Source organism: Aphelocoma coerulescens, chromosome 7 (assembly GCF_041296385.1).
Source record: "Aphelocoma coerulescens isolate FSJ_1873_10779 chromosome 7, UR_Acoe_1.0, whole genome shotgun sequence".
Lineage (NCBI taxonomy): Eukaryota > Metazoa > Chordata > Aves > Passeriformes > Corvidae > Aphelocoma > Aphelocoma coerulescens.
In genome coordinates, this window is record NC_091021.1 from 18,784,153 (window position 1) to 18,810,863 (window position 26,711).

Here is a 26,711-nt window from a genome sequence, read left to right on the forward strand (position 1 = left end):
AAGTTAATGCATATTAGCTTAGAACAGCCATATTTTAACACTGTGCGACTGAAAGTTCCAGTAGAGCAGATGAATGAAACTACAGAAGAAAAAAACTCGCTATGACAAAGAGATAAAGGTTTAACTAAAAGGACTCAAATCTATATTTCAGGTGCCTCTTTACCTTCTATCAGGAAACGAGTTATTAGGAGTAATGAAATCAGAGATAGAAAATACAAAAAGTTTTTAGATCCTTCTGTGCAAGGCGGCGACACTGGCCTTTACTTCTTCACTTTATAATGATTCCTTTGAGTTGTGGTTCTGAAAAAGCTGTGAAACATCTTCCTGTTATTTCTTTTTCATCTTTCCAAACACTGGCCAGGAATAACCCCATCCTATTCTTTTCTTGGATGTTTGAAACACATATTGACTGTAATGACTATAAATTACCTGGTTAATGTGTCGGATTTATAAAAGTGTTAGAGCTCCTCTACGCTGCTACCAGGTGTCTCTGAGAAGGTGCAAGGCACGAGAAGAATCTAACTTTTTCCATGCCTGCTTCTACTTTAGGCCACTGCAAATGTTAACTTCTGAAATTTTTTTAAGTTAACTGGATTTTAGGACAGTCTCACCACATCACTCCCCACCTGGCGAGTTGTTGGCTCTCTCTTCACCAGAAGGAGCTGTAGACTGCTAGCCAGCATCACCTCTGCCAAATACCTCCCTATAGCCACCGTCCTGATGGTCACCTTCTGGGTGATAATCTCCCTTAATTGGGGCCTTTAAGTTTCAGATTCAGATTTCTACTGAGCTCAGTTACAATGTGCATGTGTAAAAGAAGCAACTGTTCCATAGCTTTGGTCACTCTTGCTGCACTGCACCAACTACTCTAAAACCGCCATGAGCACCGAACCAGTAGTTTTCAAAACACATCATTACACACTGCAAAACACAGGAAGCCAAGTAATAAACCATGCAATATCTGCACCTTCAGCACTGATCTTTGGCTGCAGACCGAGGAATGTAATTGAATGTCTTAAGTGCTGCATGACCGAAATAAACAGGTACTACAGAGTTACATATCCTTTCCATTAACCTATTTAACCTCCTAAACCAACACTGGAACAAAATCAAGGTCTTGGGATGAAATGTCTTAAGAAAATTATTAGCACATCTTCTTACCTCAAAATTGTCTTCAGATCATTTTGATCTGAGCAGAGCCATGACTAACAGATTGTAAAAGGAAGCATTTCAGTGTCCAGAGAGAAGTTTCTAGTGGACAATTCCAGACTCTGGGTTTTCTCATCACAAAGATTAGCAGCAGTCATATTAGAAATGTTTTAAAGAACACTTCTGGTCAGCTCAACATCTGCTACATGTAGGAAACTTTCAAAACTTAAGCAAGTGTGCTCTTCCAACAGTTCCTCCCATCCCACTTAAAATGGAACTCAAAAAGTACAAATAATTTTTTTAAGTGCTGCCAGTAATATGTTATCAAGCATTGGCTGATCCTATCTGTTATGATGACCATTTCTTTGCTGATGGCCCCACTCAAATTACTTAGATACATAGTACTATTTAGGTTTTCTGACACTTGGCATTTGACTGGTTATTCCTGATAGAAAAGTGACCTGTATACTTGAATTGTGAGCCAAGTAAAGAAGCAGGTCTGCCTATGCTAGTGACTCAAGTAAAGGGTATTAAAAAACCACAGACTTAAGTATATATTTATCTACTATAGATCTAAAAAAAAATTAATGGTAAAAGACTTTCAGCATTTCTGCTCAATATCAGCAATTTTGTGGAGAAATTTTGACCTTCTTCATCTCTATAATCATAATTTCATTTATGCTATGATTCTTCCTTGTGGTCCTAGTTAGAATTGAGACCACTTTACATCAACACTATCTGGCTCTGTATGTACACTGTGGAAAGCCAACCACAAACTTGTGCAGTAAAAAGTTTAAAAATCAACAGTACTTGAAAATTGAATTTTGCTTCCTTGCAGACATACATTATCAGATTGTAAACATAGTACCAAAGTGAAAATGGCAGGAGACCTGATCTCTCCTTGACTTTTCTGAGTAGTTTCATGAATCCAATTTTTGCTTGCACAAATGGTGCACATGGAGACAATCCTTTTATTCCTATGAATGAAAGCATTTGTATGCAAATGTGAACATTCAAATGCAAATGAATGTATTTGCACAAGAAGCACTTGCCCACCTGCCACACAGCCTTGACTTTTTGACTTTCAGGCCCTGGGTGCTCAGAAGCAGAGAATGAATAGGAGAATAAGAATGCCAGCAATATTTCAAAAGGTGAATGGTCAGTCACTGTGAACAGCAAGTGGGAAGGATAAAACAATGGTGAAAAAATTAAGAAAAATAGAAATGCACGAAGATGATTCTTGCAACTGTTCACATAAGGCATGTACACAGACCATCACTACCCAAAGCTGAAGCAGTGGCAAACTGGAAGCAAGGAAAGAAGAGGAAGTACTCTAAGTGAAATCAAGGCTTTTGACAAATTCCTTTGTTTGCCTTTTTATTTAGCAGCTGTATAAATTACATCCAAGGATAAAATCTTCTCTGAGATAATGGAATCTTACCACACCAAGACCCCATTGATGAGACCTGGATAGATTCTTAAAATACCTGAAAAAAAGTTTTTTGCATTCACACATTTCCATTCTTTTTCCTATACAAATGATTAGCTCTTAAGAAACAAAAATCTTGTTGCTTTCTAGACTACCCTGTGCTCTCAGTATCACTGCTACGTTGACAGCATAAGGTGTGAATCTATTTCACCAGGCCAATTTGGATTTCTAGTAACAAAAGTTTAAAAGTCAGTATTGAAAAGATCTGAGAGCAGTTCATCATGCAGTTGAGGATCTGCATCCTTTCACTCCATGTTACCAGAAGCCACAAGACTATTCAGATAATTTCTTAACTGTTTCTCATTACCCTTTGTATGCAGCCAAGGAATTGCAGCATATATCCCAAAAGTCTATCCCAAAGACAAAAAACCACCACCAAAACCCATGGCTCCTGCAATGGCTCTTGAGGAGCTGGCTGTTGACATACACGCGCAGCAAGTGGACATTCAATGAAGCATATAAATCCTGTACAGAAGACTTAGGGAATAGGGTTTTTGGGAGCAGAGCAGCCTGCCAAAGTATGCCTGCTAGGTGACTGATTCATTGAATCTCACAGGAGCCCTCCTAGATCCAGCTGAAGATTTTGGGGCCGTACAGCCCCCAGAGATTTTTTTTCCTTTTTAATTTAAAATGTGTGATTACCCCTTACTTTCTGCCACCTGTTCTGCTTATAAACTTCTGCAGGGCCCCTCTCTCTGCTCTAATTTCCAACAAGCTGTCATGTTACCCTAACCCATGGGGCCACCTCCTCCCCTGGGCATTGAGATGACTCATGTGCATTCACGTATGCAGAGTGGCAGCTGGCCCTAAGGCCAACCAGGAATGTGACCCATATATCAGTTACTTGATTTTCTTGAAATTCTGAACTGTGCTAAAGTAGAGAACTCATGCACAGCTTCACTACTAGTAGTATTTCTGTCATTTCCATGTTTGTTACAATGGTTTCTGGAAAGCTACCATTCACAAAAAATGCATGGAAAAACTTGGAACTCCATTAAAATTTTTATCCTTTCAGACTCAAGACACCCTTACCTCTAGGAACTCCAGGTGCAAATTCAGGGAGACCCATCAGAACAAATTGGATTTATTCTCTCTGAAATCACAGTCAGCTAGCTACTACAGAGTAGCCATCCTTGCCCACACACTCCTCCTCCTCCTCTTTCTTCACTTTCCACCAGTTTGCCAGTCAACAATGCCTGTCTGATGTGTATCACTTAATTTTGTGTTACCAAACCCTCATAAATATAATTTCAACTAGTACAAAGCATAGTCTCAGTAAGGGTTGTTTCAGGGTGTTTTTGCAAATCATTGCAAAAGTCCACAAGGTCCTCTTGACCAGTAATGCTGCAAAAAAGAAACAATATGAACATATTCTAAATTAAAAGCAGGTCAATGCCACAAAGGCAATGAATTATTTGAAGAGAATTTTCCAATATGTCTTATTATGGAATTTAAATATAAGATTTATACTGTAAGAACAAGAACACCCCAGAAAATAGATATGATCAACACTTCGTAAGTTTTCCTGAATGCCCTTGGAATAGCTCAATGAAGGAAGATGTCCTGATATCTGCAGAACATTTAAATACTTGTGATATCTGATGAATGAAATGTAAAATTAGATTAACAAATACAGAAGTCTTAGTCTTTGATCTTCAGCTGTTTGCAGATGCAAACTTAAAAGCCAGCCAAAACCAGATATGCTAATTTATTGCTGAATAAGCTTATTTAATTTCTTCATAGTATTTCTGGGTGTCCATGTGTATACATCCCAGCCTGAAGCACAAGAAGGACTCAGAAGCTGAAACTGTGGTCCAAATTGTGTCACTGAAAATACACAGAGGTTTCTGGACACCTGGTTAGTTGGCTGATTAAAAAACAAACATTGAACCACATGACATTTCCCTGACAATCCCCTGGGATTTCAAAAACTAATTAGCCAATTGTAAATCTATAAATACCTTAAGGATTTTTTCATATAATTATATGGAATTACAAAACTATAATAAGATGAAGTTATCCTGATTCTGTAGGACCAGATACTCCACATCAACCACATGCAGTCGCTAAACTCCTTTGCAGGACCAATTTAAACAATGCTTAAATATTAGGTAACAACATAGACAAATTCAATGTAAGGTATGTTCTGTAACAGCAATGATTTTTTTTTCTGAAACAGAAAATTTCTAAGAGTGTATAATTTATGGGCACTTTACGTGTCCGGTGCATGGGTTAGAACAACGGTGCTACCCATTGTAGATGTAGGCAGCGAGGATGAGCTATCCCAAAAGATGGAAGGACCTGAGTCAGATGCTAAAAGAATGTAATCAAAATAGTCCCTTCAGTGCAAGCTTGATGAAGCTCAAGGAGAGACTTTTTTAATAACCTCAGTAAGGAAACTGTATATGCTTATAGTCATATACAGAGCACAGCAATTTGTCAGGAAGCCAAGGCAGGCAAAAACAACCATTCGCCTTATGTAAGGACTGCACACACCAAAAAAAAGAGAGATTATGCACACAAAAAAACCCATTATTGGCCAAAATTAACAGAAGTACATGGAATTATTGATTATATAATATATAATGTTCTTGATATTTATAGGAGAGTCAAAGGAAACAACCAGTACCATCACTGTCCCAGATAATCTCCAAAAAGAAGATGCAGTAATACAGAAGTAACTATGAAGTTGTTATTTAATTAATAGTATTTTTTAAAAAAAAGTTATTGTGTCCTGTATTCTAATAACGACTATTTTCTAGCCATACTTTAAATGCACATTCTTACATAAAATTACTAAGGGCGTATTGATCAAAGGGTACAAGAACCCTTCATCTTTCTGTGACTTGTTGAAATTCAGCCCAAGAAAACAGCCACCAATAGATATCCAGATGAAATGGAGTCCTGTATACTTTAGTCCTTTCTCTATATTTTCCTCAGAAAGAAGCATTTCCTAACGGTTTGATTATATTACACAAGCAAATTTCCTAATGGTTTGATTATATTACACTTTCAAAGTTGCATGGAAAAAAGGTTTGCTGGTATCACTCTGAATCTGTTCTTTTAACAACATTTTTAAAAACAAACATACACTAAAACCTTAAGAGGAACATGTTTGCAGGACACTATGAGCTTCCCATTGTAGCCACATGACATTTCCAACATGTTAGAAAAATCATTCCCAAGTAATGTTTGAAATTAGTTCAGGAGCATTTGGTGACTGGGCAGCTTTTGGTACATGCTTGGATTTTAGCCCATTATTTTGAAAACATTCCAGCTGACCCCAGGAATAGGGACTGCTGGGTAGCTGAGTTGAAGTGAGAAGGAAGCTGCATTATTCAGGATGGAGGCTCAGGCAGTGAAAGCTGTCCCATTGCATTGTATGAACTAATTTCTTACTGAAAATGTCAAAGTTTGATGGTTTTCTTTGTGAATGGAACAAATAAAAGCTTTTAGGGCATTCTGAGAACCTAGACGCCACAATATAAGCAACAAGTAAACCATGTGTGACACATTTCTCTCCTCCATTTCTAGCTCTGAATGGGAAATGAAGGGAAAAAACCTTGGAATATTTACTAGATGTTTTAGGACTTCTCTTTCCCTGAAATGATCAGTGCAGGATTTTACTCACTGCCTCTAGAAGTATGTTCACACAGGCTTTCCTTCTTCACACACATTGTGAATTTGAACAGTGCCTTGATTAAACACTTGATTTCTCTCTTCCTTCCCCTGAAGCTGATTTAGACATTGGTGCCTCCACAAAGTGCAATATTAATATATGTCATGCAGCCTGTATAAACCACAAGATTTTACCATGTCAGCTTTTGTAAAGATCTGGTTTTAAACATCTTATAACCTTAAGTCTTATAACCTCAGCATCTGTTAGAAGCATTGCCTGTTGCCTTCTGCTCTAAGCAGGGCTGAGAGTTTGTATGTCCTGTTGTCGTAGCCAGTGCTTATGCTGGCATGATCTGAACAGGTCCTGCTCAAATCCCAACTACAACATTTTATTAAACCATGCAGTTATCACCATAATCCCATATTAGGGCCTGAGGAACCTAGCTCTGATAGTAGGGTATATTTTCAGTTCAAAGCCTGCAGCAGGAGATTACTAAATCCCCCAGCTGTGAGAAAATTTTCCCATCCCAGAGTCAAACCAGTGAGAAAACACACAGGTCCCTCAGCCCACTCTTTAGTATAGAGTTGAATAATTTATTCCACATTTTCAGACTGGTAAAATTAACTCCCCTCAAACCTCTAAACCCACTACTGTGAGGTTTTGCCTCTTCCTCAAGTGCTGGGTTAAAGATACATGACTTGGGCATTTTACACTCTCTAAGCACTCTCTAAGCACTACAGGAAAGAAAAAATTTTTCACCCCATTTCAGAGTTTCCAAATTTCTTATGCCTGCCTGTCCATCCAGCTAGTAATGCTTTACCTTTGTGTAAGGGCATTTACACAGCACTTCTCTCCAGAATTTGCCACCCTCAAGGAATCATTTAATTCATATACAACTTTGACACTTAAGACAATTAAAAGAGCAGTCCCACAGACAAACAATGATGTTCTTGCACCAAAACAAGAACCAAGTACTGCAATAGCATGATAGTAATAAACAAGATTGCCATCCCACCCTATCAAAAAAATTTGCATTTATCAACAGCCTCACACAAAATGGGAACTAAACTCATGAGTACATTTCCAAAAATACATGCCTGGAGAGATGAGATAAACAGTAGCATCACAACAGGGAACTAGGTACACTTCCGGAGGTCCAGTGTCTCTTATCACACATACCACTGTGCCAACTTGTAAGTTAAGGGCTTGGAGAAAACGTCATTTCTCCTTGCAGAGGAATAAAGCCTGTGTAGACAGCACATAAAAAGTGAAATTCCAAGACTGTTGAGAACAGGAGGTTATAAAGCAATGCCTCTCTTCTTGCTAATTCCACAATGTGGTAATATTGATGAGCCAAGAAAATCCTTTCTACTCATTTTCAAATGTTCATTCATGTACTGCACTCTGTGCCAGATCCTTCAGCTACTTGCAGATTCAAAGTCTGCAAGGGAGACATGGTCACTTGGAACTACAAGCAAAGAAATAATGTAGTGCTTTAATCACAGCCCATCCCTAAATGGAAGCCATAAATTAAGGATCTATACCTATACTAAAGCCTTTCTTGAGAAATGTTATGGTTTTTTCCAAAGGATAATTTCAGTTCTAAGTAGACCATATCAGTATGTACAGGTGTTTCAATCATCTGTTTGTATATACTTATTGGTAGTTTGATGGAGCATGTTCTGCAGCATTAATAAAAACTCCTGAATTATTGCTCTTAAGTACCTTACCATTGGGTCATAAGTCCCTTTCAATTGGACTTATTAATGGGATTTTTAAATTTTTGTTATTTAATGCACTATGGCTATTCTATGCTAAATTTAGCTTTCACATGTGTGGCTCATAAACCAGAGACCAGAAAAAAGATTGATGATAAACTATGCCACCACAGGAAAATGTAAAAGAATATAAATTGGACATGCAGGCCTGTCAAATACTTAGATGCCTCTATTGAGTTTATTTTGTGGCTGTGCATCTAGAAATATTTGCTATAATTACATAGCTGGGGCAGCTGTATGCATCATATTCTGCTGGCTTGGGAATTGTGTGCTCTTTTGGACAAGGCAGACAGGCCTTTTGAATAAGTGGCTTTAGTGTCTTTCTTGGTAGACAGCAACAGTAGCTAAATGATGAAATGCGGGAGATGGCAAAAATAACAAGTCAGTACTAATTATGAAATTTTTATAGTGTCATAGAATAATGATGGGACACAGCTTTTGCAAGAGGAAATGATTCAGTTTTGCTATTCAATTCAGATGCCAAGCTCCAAATTTGCTTGTTTGATTGGGCTGGCATTCTTTCCTCAGAGACTAGAAAAAGCTTCCATTAGCTTTCATTGGCCTAAATCAGAAGCATCTGTTAAAAGCATGAAACACTCATTGGTTGAGATCAACAGTCAGAAACCTGCACAAGGGCAGAATCTTTCCCCTGACGTAAATGACAAGTCAGTCATATGCCATCATTACTCTGCATGTCAACTTATGCATGTATTTCATTGAATTGCTAACTCAGCTCAAGCCTGTGTCTTTCTTTAGCTCTCTTAGTGATATTCTAAAATAAAAAGTCAGCATCCTACCCATTTCTCTCTTCCTTCAAACTGGTGCTTTGTTAGTCTTCACAACAGCATACAAATGCATTAGAAGTTTCAGAAAGCTAAGGAAAAAACCAAACTCTTACAGTGCTTCAGAATAGCTGAAATACAGTGCAAACAAACTTAAACATTAATTTTTTCCATCTCATGCTCTTCTCTTTTAGATATAGAGGTTTGATTTAGAGCGTTCTGTGAAATCACTTCCAGCTGCTACAGACTTACCAGGTCCACATCAATTGCTGGGTTTGGGGAAAAAACAAGGCCCCATCTACAGGTATCAGCTATACTCCACTGAAAATAAGCACAACACAGAGGATTATTCAGCACGTAACTGTGAAGCCTCCATGTTAGGGTATGTTTGGCCGGCTGTGCTAATTGCATCCAAACCCCCATGACCACGCTCCTACTGGCACTGCTCCATCTCCACATTTACTATAGCTCTGCCTCTTTCCCTCTAATAGCTTCTGGCATATTCTCCAATCCCACTATTTCTAATCCTGACATCCCTTTGCCAAATTGTGGAGGCAGCTTGGGGAAAAGGAAAACCAAAACAAAGCAGCCATCATCTTCAGCTGAAACTCACTCGCCTGCGTGGCTGCCTTCCAACATGTCTGCCAATGCCTGGCTGCTACAGGAGCTACTGCAGGAGTTGGAAAATCTAGGGGAAGGAGGAAAAATACACAACAGGCACAGAAATTAATGTTAGTGGCTTTAAAAGCAACAGCCATCTGTTTTCCTTACTGCCTGGCAGTGTCAGGAGCATCCTGCAGTGAGGATGGAGATTTGGCAGGTTTCTGTAACCCTATTGAGCTTTTACTGTCCCTACCAGCATCCCCTGCTGCTTCTCTCCACACCCTCAGACCAATTATACTTTGACTTTTTATTGCAGCAGCAGTGCCCACACAACCTTATACTTACGGGCACTTTAATCACCAACACTTATCAAAACTGGCAAAGTTCAACTACTGCTTAAGCATGACATTTCTAAATTGGGAATTAATATGATTTTGCAGCCATGTTGCATCCAAATCATAGGAAAACTGGTTTTAAAATGTAGTTGAGGCAGAGTTTACACCTGAGAAAAAGAACTTGGTTTAGTTTTGTAATAGCATGATCTTACCTATATCACCAAGATGTCAAGAAAAATTGTGTTATATTTTCCTTCTGTGGCTGCCATTTGAGTTTTTATTTGCATAATGCTGCTTTCCCAAACAGAAGCTTGCCAAAAAGACAGAAACATTGTCACAGAAATGCAACAAAGAGAATTTGGAGGTTTTGTTTTCACATAGATCTAAACTGATTTCAGTGTATTTCATTGCCATAGAAATTAAAACAGAAATTTTCTCAGTGTATAAGGTTATTATTAATATTGCTCTTCATCATATGCCAAATTTAAGCAAAAACAGCAAGTAGCAAAAAAATATAACAGGTAAAATAATGTAAGAATATATATTAGGCACAGTAATAAAACCAGCTATCCACAACCACAATCTTCCCTTGAAGTAGCAGCTTTTTATTACAGTTCTTCAGGGCTGTTTCTGTTCTCAGTTATCACAGTTTTAATATAACTTAGAATCACTTCTTAGAGACTTAGTTATCCGGATTTTACAAAGCATTATCTGCTTTAGGAAAAACCAGAGAGCTGCATACAGTAATCTGTCATGCAAGAGCAAGAGCAGCTGGTGTAGCTTACATAAAGTGGCAAATAGCCCAGTGCACTAAAATATAAGCATGTTCATAGCAAGAGCAACTATTGGCATAGAACAGATGCTAAAATGTATTTCTATTTGGATCACAAATAAAATTATCTGTTTACTTTCTGTCATAATAAAGATAAAACAACAGGATACAATTTCCTGAAATTTGGGGGTGACAGATTATCTTCAAAATTTAGATTTTCTTTTTAAATTTTATTTTACATATATTTAGTGCTTCCAGTTACAGGATCTGAGTTATCACATAGATCTCAGCAAGTCAAAATCCAATTGGCTAGTTTATCTATCACCTCGTCACCTGAATTGTGGTTTTGAGTGGAGGGTTGTTTGTTTATTTTGGGGTGGGTTTTCTATTCTGCTCTGGGGGTTTTTTTACATAAAAGCAAACCATGGAATCGTGAGGGTTTTTTTCTAGTTTTGGTTAGGTTGTTTTGGTTTTTTTTAAAGGAAGGAGATTGTTCATTCAAGTATTTAGTACCTGTCTCAGACAATTTATTCTTTTTCTGGTAGTTGTACTGCAATGGCTTCAACCACCAGGTATTCTTGGATCACAGATTACTAAATGCTCTGGCCTTGTGTTACTGGAAGCACATTGGAAGAAGGCTGGAATTAGGCTGCATTCCAGCTGCAGACATACAGTAGTTGACTGTACAGCAAAGATTCCTGTGAGAGGGATGAGTGGCAAGACCTGCTTAAGACATCCGAAGCTATTGAAATGCAGACTAAAAAGAGTAGCAGTGATCTCCATCATATTGGGACCCACTCTGTTCATGGACTTAGCAGCAATTGAATTACTGACTGCAGAGGGTGCAGTTTGATGTGCTGCTTTCCATATACCTCCATAAGAAAGTTGATCTTATAAAAACTCTAGATGCCAAATAAGAGTTCAGTAGTGCCTCCTGTTATGAAGGCATTTACAAATTCCCTCTAAGGCTGCATTTTCTTTTTTCTCATGTAAAAGGATTGCTTGCTCAGTTTGGTTCTGCAAGAGTATCAGGTTTCCATTTTCTACTCAAAGGGCCTTGTCAGAAATGCTTAGTGTTTCAAAGAATTAGTCCCTTATAAGTCTTTGTTTCCTTGTCATTGAAAGCAACATGAATTATGGGCCCACAAATACAGTTTTCAGTCAACTCTGTCTAGAAGCCACTGATCAAGTTATATGCTGAGGAGTAAAATCCCTCCATGGGTCAATATTAACAGGTATGAGATAAAAGGAGGAGTTAGGGAAAGCAAAGTGGTTGCTTTGGTTAGGTTTTTCCATCTTTTTGTGGGCAAAATTGTAATGATACTAAAACTTAACATCCTGCCTTTTGCATAGTGGTAACAGCAGCAGCATGGCCTAACTATATGTGACAGCCACAATGACTCTTCATGTAGTATGTGTAATGATCTGTGTTTAATGAGAGCTGAGACACTTCCTGGACACTGTCCATAGCAGTCCTTCTCTGAGGCTATAGTCACACATTTAATGTGAGAAGAAACTCTAGAGGAAGTATTTGCTTGCTCTTTCTGCTGTGACCCAGCTTCCTAGCTATGATAGTTTTAACATTGCTATTAATAAAGCCTTTCTTTTTTCTTGTAGGGTCATATACCTTCCATGAATAAATTCCCATTTCAGTGTCACGAGTGAGTAGGATTTGGCATGTAATGCTTACCTCCTCCCATCTTCCTTCTCCAAAACTTCCTAGTCAAAAAGGTTCTAGTCCTAAGGAATCTTCAAGAACCTGTGAGTGGATTGAAACCCACCACAAAAAGGAGCAAATCAGTCCTACTGTTTGAATGTCCAGAGTGCCACCAAGTCACTGGGAAGAGAATAGTACTTAGAGGAAGAAACTCACTCTACAGATATCACAGTTGGGGGTTTTTTTAATTATCCCACAGGTGTAAGTTCTAGCAGGTTTGGGCCTCCTCCAGCTGTACATTGGAACACCTACAGAACACATCAGAGTCCTTCAGAGCCTATGAACAGAAAGTCATACTTTGCACTTTGATCTCTGTGAACAAAACAAAAGTGGAACAATTTAGCATGAGCATTATGGTCTAGATCATGCTTTAGAGGCTTAGCCCTTTCTGAGTTGACAGAAAGAATGAGTTGTTCCACTGGTGTTTTGGCATTTTAGCATAAATGCCTCCCAGGACCTTAAAAGCATTTCCTGGAGCAGCAACTACCTGGAGGGTTCAGTGGGTGCGGCTTGAACTTGGCACTCACTAGCAGAACTAGCACATCATGCTGCAAAGGAATGGGGCTTGGGACTTTATACCTGTCACCCTCAGCAGGCTCAGAGCTTTTCATGTTTCACTTTTCATGCCTCCTATGACATAGATCCAGTGTAAATTTGACCTTGCTTTGGAAGATTATCACTCCCAGCAGAGACTCTGGGGAGGAAACATTCCTTGAGCTCTCTCTCTATCCTGAAACATTAGAATTACTAATAGAGCTCCCAGCTGCTATTATAGTTTGCATAATATAAACACCTGCCTTCGACAATGACACAACCAAAGTAGTAGACATTTGTCCACTACATAGCTAGAAATTACTTTTCAGCACTACAGAACCAGGCCACAAACAAGTAAGCTATAGCTAAGAGAAAGGGTAATTGTATTCTGGTCTGGCAGCCATGCAGACCTCTGGATGCATATATGTTTTTTAAATGGTCACCTTAGCTCGGCATTAAAGTTGGTTTGAAGCCAATAGCTCATTGCCCTAAGAAACTGCATTCCTTATGGGTTAATATTTCACTCAACAGGAATCCTTTCTGGCCAGATATCAACTATTCAAACAGGTTTGTATCTCACTGTTTCCAGGAACAAGAGTTTTTCAAACCCTTTTCAAACACAGCTGAATCAAAATACATACTCCCCACTTCTCTTCCTTCTATTTAAATCCATAACTCCAGGTCTGCTTGCTTCTCTAAGGATAGCATGCTTCTTTATATTAGTTACATATTATTTAAGTTGGATACCATAAAAACATGGTTTTGGAGCTCACACATAAAAAGCCACTAGAATTATTTAGTTTCAAAAGACATTCAGTACAACACATCCCTCTCTTTTCTATTTGGGACTATCTGGGCTCACTGGGTCTAAGCTCATGTCAGGAAACGTGTCTTCCTGCTGCATCTACTATCATTATCTCCTCTAAGTAACAGCCAAGACAAAGATAACATACAACAGAAATATCACATTACCTAATCTTCTATTCCTATCCTAAAACAGGTTGGTCACTGACAAAGAGCTTGACCTTACTTGTAAAAGCTCATACATCAGTCGTTGCTCCTTATGTCTTACCTTACATATGGTGGGCAATGGAACAGTTTGGATTTTATGATCCTACTTCCATGTTTTTACTTTTGTCTCCCTGGAGTCTACTATGAGGAAGTGCACCAGAAATTTGGGAATTAAGCTGGAAATAGCAAGACTGGGGGGAAAATCCACAATTGAGTCAGAAAAGCTAGTAGGTGATTCGGGCAAAGAAGATGTATAAGGACAGTGAATCAATAACAGGGAAATTATAAACTGTATATTGACAGTGGAGTTTGCTTTTAATAATTTCATAAAATGCTTGCTTATTTTTGAGTGCTTTGAGTCTCCCAACAGCAAATCTTTAGTGGAAAACGTGTGTGGTAAAGATAAACAAGACTGCTTCAACATCCGTCTGGGTGAAATATACTTCACTTACAAAAATATCACTCCTACTCTTTATGCAGTATTGAAGATATCTTTAATAATATCTTTATTAGACATAAAGAGTCCAGCTTTTATGAGATACTGTTGTTCTTCGGCTTCCAAAATGTGCATCAGCCATTACCCAGCAGCAACTTCACTCAAAAGCTAGAACAGAACAGAATCATTTACATTGATCATAAATACTTCTGATACACAATAATAGATCAGAAAACCTTTCACATAATTATTTATAGGCCTAATCGCAGAACGCCTCTTCAAAGCACATTTCATTACCTGTCTTCTGCAATAAATCAGTGATGGAATTAAGAAAGGAGTCCTGAATCCTTACCCTCATAAATACAGGGAGAAGTTCCCAATTCACACTCCACCAGTGAAATCAATTCAAGATGCACCTTCTACCCATCTCAAAGGCAAGCAGGTGATAACTCAGACCATATTGCTTATTTCCTTATTTACCCCAGTCTCCTGAGGAAGTCACAGCCTTCTGTAGTATGATATGCATCAATCACATTATAAAAACCAGTCCTTCAGCCCCATTGCAAGGGCATGTTGGTTATGTTACAGGAATTTCAAAGTATTCTGGGTCACTCAAAAAGACTGCAATGTTTGCATGTCCTATCCTGGGCTTGGACCCAGCACATGACAGAGAATGTCTGGAATTTCATCAAATTCCAGGTATGTCTCATCTCATGATGAGAAGCTGTGTCCCATGATCCTCACATGCCTCTGTAGGAAGTTCTGTGGCTTTGTCTACCTAAATGTTTGGGCATCATTAAGGCTGTAGGGAGAAATGTCCTCATCTAGTCTCAACGTCAGGAAACAGAAGACTAGAACGGTTTAATTCCTGCTTCAGTTTAAACAGTTGGGCTTGCATCAGAGTGCACTTTCCTGAAATATCCATTCCTGATTTGATAATTCCTAATAATGGATGATCAATGATCACTGGAAATACTGGTAGCCACAGCCTTTGGTTACCAGCTCGTTAATCACTGTAACCATTAAAAACTTACTTTAATTTCCGCTCTAGCTACAATTTCCTATTTTGTATTGGAGCAGTTGCCTGAATATCCTTTTTCTAAAATTGCTGTCTAAAATCTGCTGTAATTTTTCTAGTAGATTGTGATATTTACCACATCTTTTAAGAGCTAAACAGACTGAACTTCATTAAAGTTTTGCTACTGTTTTTCAGCCCTTAAGTTACTCTTGTAATTTTTTATTTGAAAAGTACTCAAGTACTTCTTATCTGTACAACCTCCACTCTTGCAAGTCTCCAGGTCTTTTGATTGCCCTATTGCAAAGTGAATAAAGGAAGGCTATTGGAGAAAACCTGAGCATTTGGAAAAGCCTGATAATGACTGACAGCAGGCATATCACTGCTGCTGGGGCTCAGAGTAGGATGGAGGAGAGGTAAGAGGGGAAAGCCATTCTATCCCTTAATCTTTTTTCCTTTTGCAGTACCTTTATGCTCTGCTAACAGTGACATGCTAAAAATTATTATTGGAGCTGTTGTAGTCCATATGATGTTTGTCCTTTTGTTATTCTATTTTGTTAATCAAGTTGCCTTAAATCAAAAACTCTACAGAAAATCTATGCTTGTTATATTGATATTATGACAGAAGTTTGTAACCTTATCTAAAAACATTATGTTAATTTGACAGAACCTGAAGAGGAAGAGTTGAGGGGAGGTTGTTTTTTCAAATAGAAAACTGTTTTCATAATGAAGCACACATTGATTAGTTCTGTTTATTGCCTTTCTCTGCCCGGATCTTTTCTACTCTTCTACAGATTTTTTCTACCTTCCCATCTGAACTCACTAATTTAAAGTGTACACATGGATGTAAATAAGATGTCAGTGTTATCAATCCTCATTCTGCAATACCGGGTCTCCATTTATGAGCTTAAATTTTAGAAGCTATTTACCCCATTCTTGCAAGATTATTACCCAAGATTCTTGCAGACTAGGTCTTCATATTATTACTTGCTTTTTCTGTCAATAAGCATAATCTCAACATAATGTTTGGCATCTTAGAACATCAAAAAATGGGAAAAAATTGTCCAAACCCCCAAAACAATTCTGTAGTTGCCAACTTCCACATTATCACACAGGACCACATAACAAGGAAGCTGAGATGAATCTCTAGATCAATGCCTGCACTGTTCCAGCCAAGCCCTCCAGGTTAAGGTCTTTTCTTACTAGGGATAGAGCAGTCCTGGCTGAGTGTTTCTATGGATAGCAGAGCTTCAAGGTGAAGGAAACCTTGTTTCACTTGTCAAATTGAAAGTACTTTTGTAGTTGTGTGGCCTTCCTGTAGCATCAGGTGTTAGCAATTGAGTTAGACATAAATGTTATGATAATATTTATTTTTTCACTCTGAATATATATATTAGCTAGAACTGTTAATTTTGAGAAAGTCTGCCTAAGGAACTCTGTTTAACCTAACATGTGCAGAACTAAGTTTTGAATGCTGTCAAAATTCATTTCATCACCTAGATCTGTATAACACATGGAAACAAGAAACAAGAACTGATTAAAGATTTCATGAGAAACAAACCTGCCAAATCAGAATATATCAGTCATACAAACAGATTTTCTGTATAAAATTTTTATATATAAAACACTGAAATTGAAAAATGCATTTAAAATTATTACTATAATATATAGCTTCCAGGATAATGGGCTGAACATTTTCTTCCCTTGTTTATTTAATAAGAATACTTATATATATTTTTTTCCCCTAGTGATGCAATGTTGGGTTAATCTTTTAACTCCTACAGAGGACATGAGAGTAGTACAGTAATGGAATTGGTGGCCGGACATCATTCACCCATTACTATATCTCATTCTTCAATTATTGCAATGTAGTGATAGAACATCCATTAAAGTTAGAGATATTGCTGCAGACAAAGGTCAAAGGGAGATCATTTACAATCCAGCACTTAATTTGTTCCTTCTAATTATGAGGGGGGGAAAAATCCTCACCATTAACCTATTTTCTTGAGCAACAAGGAAGAAGCGCTAACAGACCTCAGCATATGTGGGGAACTTCTGCCTGTGTGTATAAATTAAAGCTTTACGACATGATCCAAAGCCAGATGAAACTACTTACTTAAGTTGATTTCAATCAATTTGGAATCAAAACTTAACTCAAAAGAGTTCTAAATAATTAGAATAACATTAGCTACTACCTCTTTTATTGCACTGGTACTGTCTTATGAAAAGTGTTCAGTCACTTAAACAATGGCATCACATTTACTCAAAACGAGGCTAAATGAGAGTTAGGTGCACTTTCTGTTCTGTATAAAATATATTCCCACAGTAATTAGTGCCCAAAGTGAGAGTAGTTGTAATAATATTTAAGATAAAAGTCCATCAAGACAGAAAATATAAATGGACAATAACCAGACTGAATCAAGACTTTCAGTTATTTAAAGTGTGTTGTACAAGTCCATAAGCTAGAACACCTTCATTTTACAGTCATCATCATCATCATCACTAAATATATGTACCTAAACACAAACTACTATGGGGTATGGCTATACTGATGCACACTCAAGGGCTTCCAAGCAAGCCACAGTGATCCTGTTGAGTGGCAGCTGGAGTGCACAAACAGGCTCAGTGCAGAATTGATTGAAGAGGTGCCATTCCACCTCAGAACTATTTTTGAAATTCTTGCATTCTGTTTCACTCAGTGTGGAGCAAGCCCAAACCCTTTCACATGTTCTCATTATAAGCAACCTTTCCCACACGTTTGTTCAAACAAAAGACAGGGACTTAAAATTCAGAAAAGGGTGCCAAGAGTGGAGGAACAGTTTCATAATTCCATAACAATTTTAACATTTCACTACTCTTTGAATTTCTGCAAATAAATTGGGCTACAGGAATAATTGTAGGAAAGAGCAATGCATTATATGCTAGATACCTTCTCAGGTGCTTGTATAAAAAGAGGGTATTTGAATAAAACTGCTTGGGTTTTATTAACTCTAGTGTTTTTAGTACATCTGCACAGAGTGCTCTAGCTGAAAACAAATGCAAATGAGCAGAGTGAAAACGTGTCTAATGTGAGCACTGGGGTGTTTATGCTATACCTCACACATACCAAACAAGCAAGTCTACCCACTTTTTTGTTTGGTGTTTACCCGTATGCAGTATGTACTCTACAACTGTCCTAACATGTATTGGCATGTCTGACCCCTATGTGAAAGACAAAGAGGATTCTTTGCTTCACTCCATGTATACTAGGCATTAGACCATGCAAAGCAAAGCACTAAATGAGACTTCTGATTTGGTTATACCCTCCTGACCTGATAGTGCTTCCTTTTCTACTTGTTTTATAACAGAAAAAAAATAACCCGAGAAAGCAACAATGAACAGCAATCTGTAAGTACATAGCTTTCCAGTTTTGTCTAGCTTGAAACAAAGGAGGGGTATTTTTATCTTTATGAATTAAGATATGAAGTACAGAACAAAGGACTATACAAATAAGATAGAAACAACAGTACTCGGTTTTCACCTGGCCTGACTTTCCAGAGCTGACAGTACCTTTCTTTTTTAAATTCCTGGTCATGTTGAAAAGGAAATTTTAGCTACAGTTGTTTTGTTTCATAGTGGCCAGTCTGAAACATCGGCCACACAGTTGACTGAAACATTCACAACTGGAATGAAATTAAATTTGTTCAAAAAAATATACTGCTACAGGGTGCTTTATCACTTGCGGAACAGGAGTCAGATCACAAAACTCACTGTTCACACAGTAACTCAAAAAGCAGCACTTGAATAATTCAGCTTTACAATCCTGATATACTTCTAAAATGGCTGCTTCTAAAATATATTTTCCCATTGGACTGATTCATTTGACCATTCTACAAAGCTTATTGACTTGGAACAGTGGGTGACTCCAAGTGGATACACCTGCATAGCCAATTAACCACACATGGCTGAGCCAGGCTTGGCACATGGAGGTGCACCTGGGATGGAAACACACAATTGCAAGAACTCAGGCATTACTGAAAGGAGGTGAAAACAGAGGTGGAGCTGAAACAAGTTTTTAAAAAATTGTTTAAGTGGATGAAAGGACAAAAATTAAAACCAGCAAGATTTTGTAGATTTTCAGGGTGGAGGAAAGCAAATGACAGGGTTTAAAACTGAAATTAAAATTTTTAATTTTACAAACAGAAGTTTATTACCTTGATTAAGTTGTAAAGGAGCTAATTTTAAAGATGTATATATGTAAAAATAGATTACTGGAAGATGTTTACTATTTGAGGTAGTCAAAGTTTGCTCAGTGACAGAGAGATGTATGAAGTCAGATTAACTTCATAAAAGGTGCTGTTTATTTATGAATCAAATTTAATTTGTTGGTTTTTTACTGAAGATTTTATGAAAACAAATATAAATAAATTGTCCTGGTTTATTAACATAATTTGAAAAACTAGATAAATGCTTTAATGAATATTTTAGAAGGTTGAAAAGCCAACCCAAAACTTTAAATATAAATTAACTCAGTTTAGAGGGAGATGTTGTTACAGTACCAGGAATTCAGCATGAGGAAGAAAAATAATTTTTGTATAGCCATGAAGAGAATTTTAGCTGCAGAAATGGTGCTTTTTATTTCCTTCTTTAAAAAGGAGAGAGAAACCTCTTTAGGAGCAAAAAAAACCCCAAACCCTGAAACCATAGTTAGTATTGTATATAGTCAAAAAAGCCAGGACAAGTCACCACAGCTGGGGTCTGTGCAGAAGAGTCAGCGCTGTCTGACCTGTTTTGTGCAGCTTCTGGTCCAGGCTGATGAGGTGCAAATCATCTGTTCTTCAGAAGTGTGCACCAGTGCTCTGCCTCAGCTATTATGCACTGACTAGAATACTTGGGGGGGGGTTGGTACTGTTATTCTTTTCATAAAAGTGGTGTATTAATCATGGAAGTGGTGCCTTCCTCTTCAGGTTTTGTCAAATTAACATAATGTTTTTAGATAAGGTTACAAACTTCTGTCACCAAACCTTCATCATTCAAGAAATTTACTATTTTAGGGAAGGGATGGTAGGTTTCATCTTTGTCCAGGAAGAGGCCTCTCCAGAGCCACAAGACTTCATTGCAGGGGCAGTGCTGATGGGCTACAGTCTTCTTAATCTCCCAATAAAGGCACTGCAGTCCAGGTGCATTTCTGGTCAATGTCATATCAGCAAGCAACAATAACTTTCTACCACCTCTTTTAGTGGCAGAGAGGACCAAGAGACAGTGAAAAAGTAAAATCATTCAGCAGGACTGTGTGGGCAAAGAGAATGGGCAGGTGCTAATGCTGATCACTTAGGAAACAGTACTGGTATAGGAGAGTACATTTCTGCTACAAAATATAAATTGAACTAAGATCAGATCATCCTACTGGTATCTGGAAAGGAATACCTGCTACAGTATTTAAAAAGTATTAAACAAGAACTTTAAAAACAAGATCTTTCACAGGGATAGGAGACACTCTTCTAGCCCTAACAAATGTCAATGGGTGGCATAGCAAGAGTTTTGATTGGTGGTTCCTTATCTCAGCGTAACTTGACATTGTAAGAAATTTTATATGTACTAATATGAAATTCTGACCCTTAAGGAAAGTAGCAGTGTCACCGTGAACTAAATTCATAATCTTAGAGGATTTTGTTATGTCTAATCCAGACTCTTCATAGAGATGGTGTCTTTGCTTCCCTTTTTACCTTCTGTCTAAAATCCTTTTCTGAAGTCCTTTTAGTAATGGACTGATTCACATATTTTTGTTTCTTTCTGAAGTATCTCAGATTTTGCTTCCAAAGGCAGGAGCTATGTTTGAATTGCATTTATTTCAGACTCTCCTTATTGACTCTTTTGTTTCTTTCAGCTTAACATTAAAGTTCTCTTTCCCCTCTCCAGAAGCCACATTAGTTCAGATCAACAGTTCACATTAGCCTATTATCCTGTCACTAGCAGGAAAGGCCTGGAGAAGAATTAAGCAGGCAAGACCTTAGTGATGCTTTCCAAGACTAACCTCTCATTAACCAAGAGTATTTTGAACATTAAACAATTTTCAATTCACCTACAATTTACTTGGTTCTTTTAATACTTGTGACTGGAAATATCTATTCTACCAAAAAGATTTCCAGGAGCAGAATTTAATTTGGTTTTCTTTCTTTTATTTCAGATGTTCTACTTGCATGAGGAAGATGCCATTAAATTCAAACCAAGATACTATAAGGTTAAGAGATAAGTGTTTGACAACTAATGCTTTTATCCTGTTAAACTGTGCTCTGAGATTAATGTTTAACGTCTTATAGTTCTATGATGCATGTTTGATTATGACTCAATAATGACATTTGAACTCTCCATACAGTGCAAACTTGAAGTCCACTGTAAAAGAGAAGTTAAATACAATGAAAATAGAAACAAATAAACAAAAAGCAACTCAGAGTGTCTTAGAGGTTCCCTTTTCATATTGTAATGTGCAGTAATAAAGAGAATGACACGGCAAGAAGACCAGTTGGTATTTTGGTTAGTTCCTGGTACAACTAAGGAAACCACAAAACCACATCAATCTCTAGTTTGCTCAACCAGCTACAACATAAAACATTTCTGATTTTGTTTCTAGTTTTCTTCTGGTTTACAAACCACAAGAATAAAGAAAGTTTAGCTTATGCTCAGCAATCAACCTAGATTGCTTTCAGAACCTCATTGACATTTAAAGTAAATGTCTCAGTGCAGTGCTTGGGTGTGACATGAAGCAAGCCACACAAGCACTGGTACTGTGTGTGCCTCAGGAACTGTGAAAATTTAATTCTGACTATTTTCTAAAATTACTTCTGATTCCTGCAATAATCAACATATCTTCTTGCCATATTTTATGTCGCACTACCAAGGGAAAGATGGTTATCAGTGCATTTAAATAATCAAGTTTTATTTTCCTGTATCAACCGCTTCACAAAATAGACAGTGAGCAATACAAGTTGGGGAAAAAAAATTGTTCTCTGTTCTTGGCAGTTCTTAAGTGACTCTGTATGCAGGACGGATGACTACTGATCTGGAGATAATGTTTTCTTCGCTTAAAAGCTGTACATTACCTCATGCCTCTGCTTCTTAGCCAGTGGCATGCAGCAGATACAGCCAAGCATGCATCTGTCCCACTGGTTTGGAATGCTCCTGAGACAAGGAGCCAGAATCTCAGCCAATCACCTGAGAGGTCTCAAATTCAGTGGTTATGTCCAGCCAAGCCTCTGAATGACAGCACTGACCCAGAAGGTGTCCTGAGAGTTTTCTTAGCAGCGTCCACAAAGCCATCTCAAAGCAGCAATGCAAGATGTTACAGGATTCTTTAGTATCCCTAGAGCAGGATGGATATGCTCCATATGTCACAATCATTGGAGGACTATGGACTGAAAGCAAGGCTGACCCATTTAGAAAGCTTGCCCCTCCCCTGTATGGATGACATAGACAATCCCTCCATGTTCAGCTATACTGGCTTCTGGATATGCAAGCTGTCTAACAGCTGCAGCACAATCAGAAATCCAGGAACATAGGAACATAGGAAACGTTTTCTGTGCCTAAAAAAGTCTGAACCTTGCAAGCATAATTAAATCTTTCTGTAAAGGGAAAGCCAAAGAATGGCATTTTGCTTTGGCGCAGATCATAGTCAAATAGTTTTTAGCTGTAAGTACAGCAGTACTTTAAATCAATCACTGCAGTCTTTAAACTGAAAGTAACCTAGAAACACTTCTGTGTTTGACATCTGTAACAAAATGAATGCCTGGTTAGCATTCTTCCTGCCACGAATTCCATTGGTTCTTCTTTTTCCATCTGGCTATGAAAGCAAAAGTTATGTACAAGTTAGCTCATAGGTTATTGCATAAAACCAGTAGTCTGTTGATCAAATACAAGTCGGGAACTGAATTTCTTTTCCATTTATGAATCTTCTAGTAACATAATGAGCAGATCAAATATATGTTCTAGATAACTATATTACAACTGGTGTTTTTTGTGGATTCATGGTCTGGTAAAGAGGAGTATGAGGAAAGTCACCATTATTTAGGATAGCCAAATCTGGGAAGACATCAAAGAATATCATAAAGATTTAATAATGGAAGATTACCAATTCTGAAATATCTAGGGCCTTCAACTTTTCCTATGGACCAGTAAGTAAATGATACAGCACAAAAAATCAGTTCTTAGGTTTGTGTGTTTACTTAGTAAGGGATTGTCTGAAATGCTGGCAATCTGAAGAATGTCTATGACCTGTTTAAAAATGTAGTCTGGGCTAATCCTCCATTTGGGTGTGATTCCTAGAGAAACAGATAGACCTCATAGGACAGTCCTGCCACCCTATCACACTCACCTCCTAAACTGTTTCATCTTCATTACTCATCTATGAGAAATATTTTTTGAAGTCTTCTATTAATTATCGTTAGATAAAAAAAGATCTTAATTTCTTCATTGTTCAAGAAAGCAAACACTTAAATCATTATGTCATATTACAAACTATCAAAATGTGTAATTCATCTTCTCATTCCTTACAGAAGCATTCAGATTGTCTTCTATTGGCAAAACAATATTTTTCAAAGAAAAAAGATAATTTTGGAAGAGTAAAGCTTTCCTAGTCTAAGTGTCTAACTGTAAAATATAATTGAGTACTACATGATAAGTCAAAAAGTAAAATAAAATTACTCTTCTATTTTCTGAGCAATTTCCTGGGAGCTCACTTTATAATATGTTCTAATTGAGTCATAAGGTCTACCATATAGATTGTAATCTGTGGAATTGTTTTGGCCCATTAACCTTAGACTTCTAACATTAATGGATAAGTCCTTAACTATTAACTTTAATATCAGTATATTATCTAAAATTAAATATAAAAAACACCAAGGAGAAAACTTAATACTATTAAATGCCCCAAATGTATTTTAAAATCTACTTCTTGAAATATTGAGCTTCACAAAACTGAAATTAGGTTTACTTCCAAGGACTTTATATTTTGATTTTGAAGAGCTTATGCAGTATTTTTATGAACTAAAATAAACCCATTTGATGTCACAAATATAGGTTTTTGAGGAGTTTTTGGCTTGCTTTGTTTTTTTTTTACTCAAGCAGAATTGATGATTTAATAAGCATATGGGCCTATTTCTGTGCTTTCTTGTTAGTTCTGGAACTCTGTGACGAGGGGTGTTATTCAAGAAACACATGACAGGCATTTAGCTTTCTAAAATGTGCAGCATGGGAGATGAACCAAGGCACAGTAATTGCAATGCTTCCCAGGCCTTTTCATTTGAAGACTTCCAATGCCTGTTGTGGCAAATCTCAGCTTGGCAATTTTCCACTTCTGCAGTAACTGCCTCATCTTTCTTCACTGACATGCTTCCTTCCCTTTATTTCTACTGTAAGCCTAGCTCTGAAGCTCCTCAGATTTACTTTCTTTACCTTGTTGCTTATGCTATTTATATTCACAAGTCCATGCCCTTTATGTCCTTAGGTCTCTGTTCTTAGGTCTCTATACATCTAGGATGTATATTTCTTAAAGGGGAAAAATATGCCTTAGGAAACGGAGACTTTTATTTTAGCATGTCTTTGCTTTTATCTGCTTGATACCAGACTTCTAGATGGCTCTTCTAGGATGGGAAGGTGCTCAACTGCAAATTTACCAGTGCCTTTGTCCCTCTCCATGGGGAAGTACCTGCTGGCAGAGGCACCCTGGGCTGTTGCACCTGGCTCTTGGCATGGCAAGAGCTTCCATTGGTCTCAGAGGACTCTACTGCCCTGTCATGCTTCCTGCAGCTCTATTGCTACTTCTTTATAGAAAGGGAACCACTGAGGGTAACTGACCCATGGTTACAGGATGTACATACTCTCCTTTCCTCGGGATACCAGCAAGCATAGGTTTTCCAGATATCTGTCTCTTTACAAGCTCTTCTTTCAGTTTCCTTATGATATGATATGATATGATATGATATGATATGATATGATATGATATGATATGATATGATATGATAGCAGCAATATTTGTGCAGATGCCAGAAAATCTAGCTGGTACAGCCAGCATGCAGACTTCTGTGATGAAATAACTGAAAACATATTCTAAATTTCCACATTCCCATTTTGTTGCCACTCTTGAGCATTTTTTTTTAGTTTGAGCTCTTCTTCCTGCATGTGCCTTTCTTGCCTAATTAGAGACTTTTTTGGCATCTACAATTATTGCTGTTCTTCTCTCTCATATAAATTACTGATGTCCCCTGATTCACCTAAAATGGTGGGTGACACTTCCTTCCATAATCTCTAATTGTGTTTGAAAGCTGACTCTCAACATCTTCATCAGGTGATCCTTTGTCTTCTGAGTCCACTTGTTAAAATCAGTTTCTTTGACAGAGCTATTTATTTCGCATATCCATTTTAGTGTTCAGATAAGTCTCATTCCTTCCACGACCCAGCTCAGACAGGCACTGTGTATTTTTCAATGCCAATGTGTGTCTCAAAACAATTAACCTACTGACTTAAGATAATATGAAATTAAATTACTAACTTGGTTACTCTTCACATTCTATAAAAAGAATGCAGAAATATATCTTTCCTGCTCAGGTTCCTTGCATCCCATCAGCGCTATTCAGCATCTCAGAGCTGTTTGGAAAAGAGATTGTGCCTGTTCCCTTCTACCCAGATATTTAATTGAATTCAAAAAGAAATAAAGATATTTAATTTAATTCAATCTCCCTCATCAAATATCAGCTGTACTAAAAATTTTTGTATGTCTGTGCATTGCATAATGCTTAGGAAGCTTCTTGTACAGCTTAAAAGAGTTATCACATGGCCATGGAATTAGTTGGAATTATATTTCTCATCTCCTGGGCCAATTTCTTGCATTATCTGGGAGAGTTTCTAATCTCAGTTATGCTAGAACCAATTATATCACTCTGGGTATTTGCCGGGACAAGATCAGATTTTGACTCATTCTTTTGTGTTTTGTGCTTTTTTATTCCTCATTTCCTTTTCATTACAAAACTTTGTGACATAGTCAAAAATTAGTTATAAAATTAGATCTCTAGCTAATGTGTTTAGAAAATTCTATTCAAAGCAAAGTTAGTTCTTAAATAAGTGGGCATGCATACTTTTATTCTATGTGCTTTGAATACCCACATTGTTAGCCACAAAAGTCTGGCTAAATATATGTTAAATTGTAGACAGCTTAAATTCCTTTTAGTTACTAACACAAATAATTGATTTCCTCTATGCCATAAGCAGCATTCTATAACAAGTTACTTTGGTTTGGGGTGTGTGGATTTTACACAACCCCCCTCCTTTTTTGTGTGCTATGCATGACTTACCAGTGGAAAAAAACCACACAAATGATTGCTTTTCCAACAACATTTAGAAAATATTTTTTAATATACATATAAGCACGTCTATTGTGCAACTTAATGCTTGATTAATAACATCAATTTTACTTTCTCCCAAAAAGTGGGATAACTTGACTT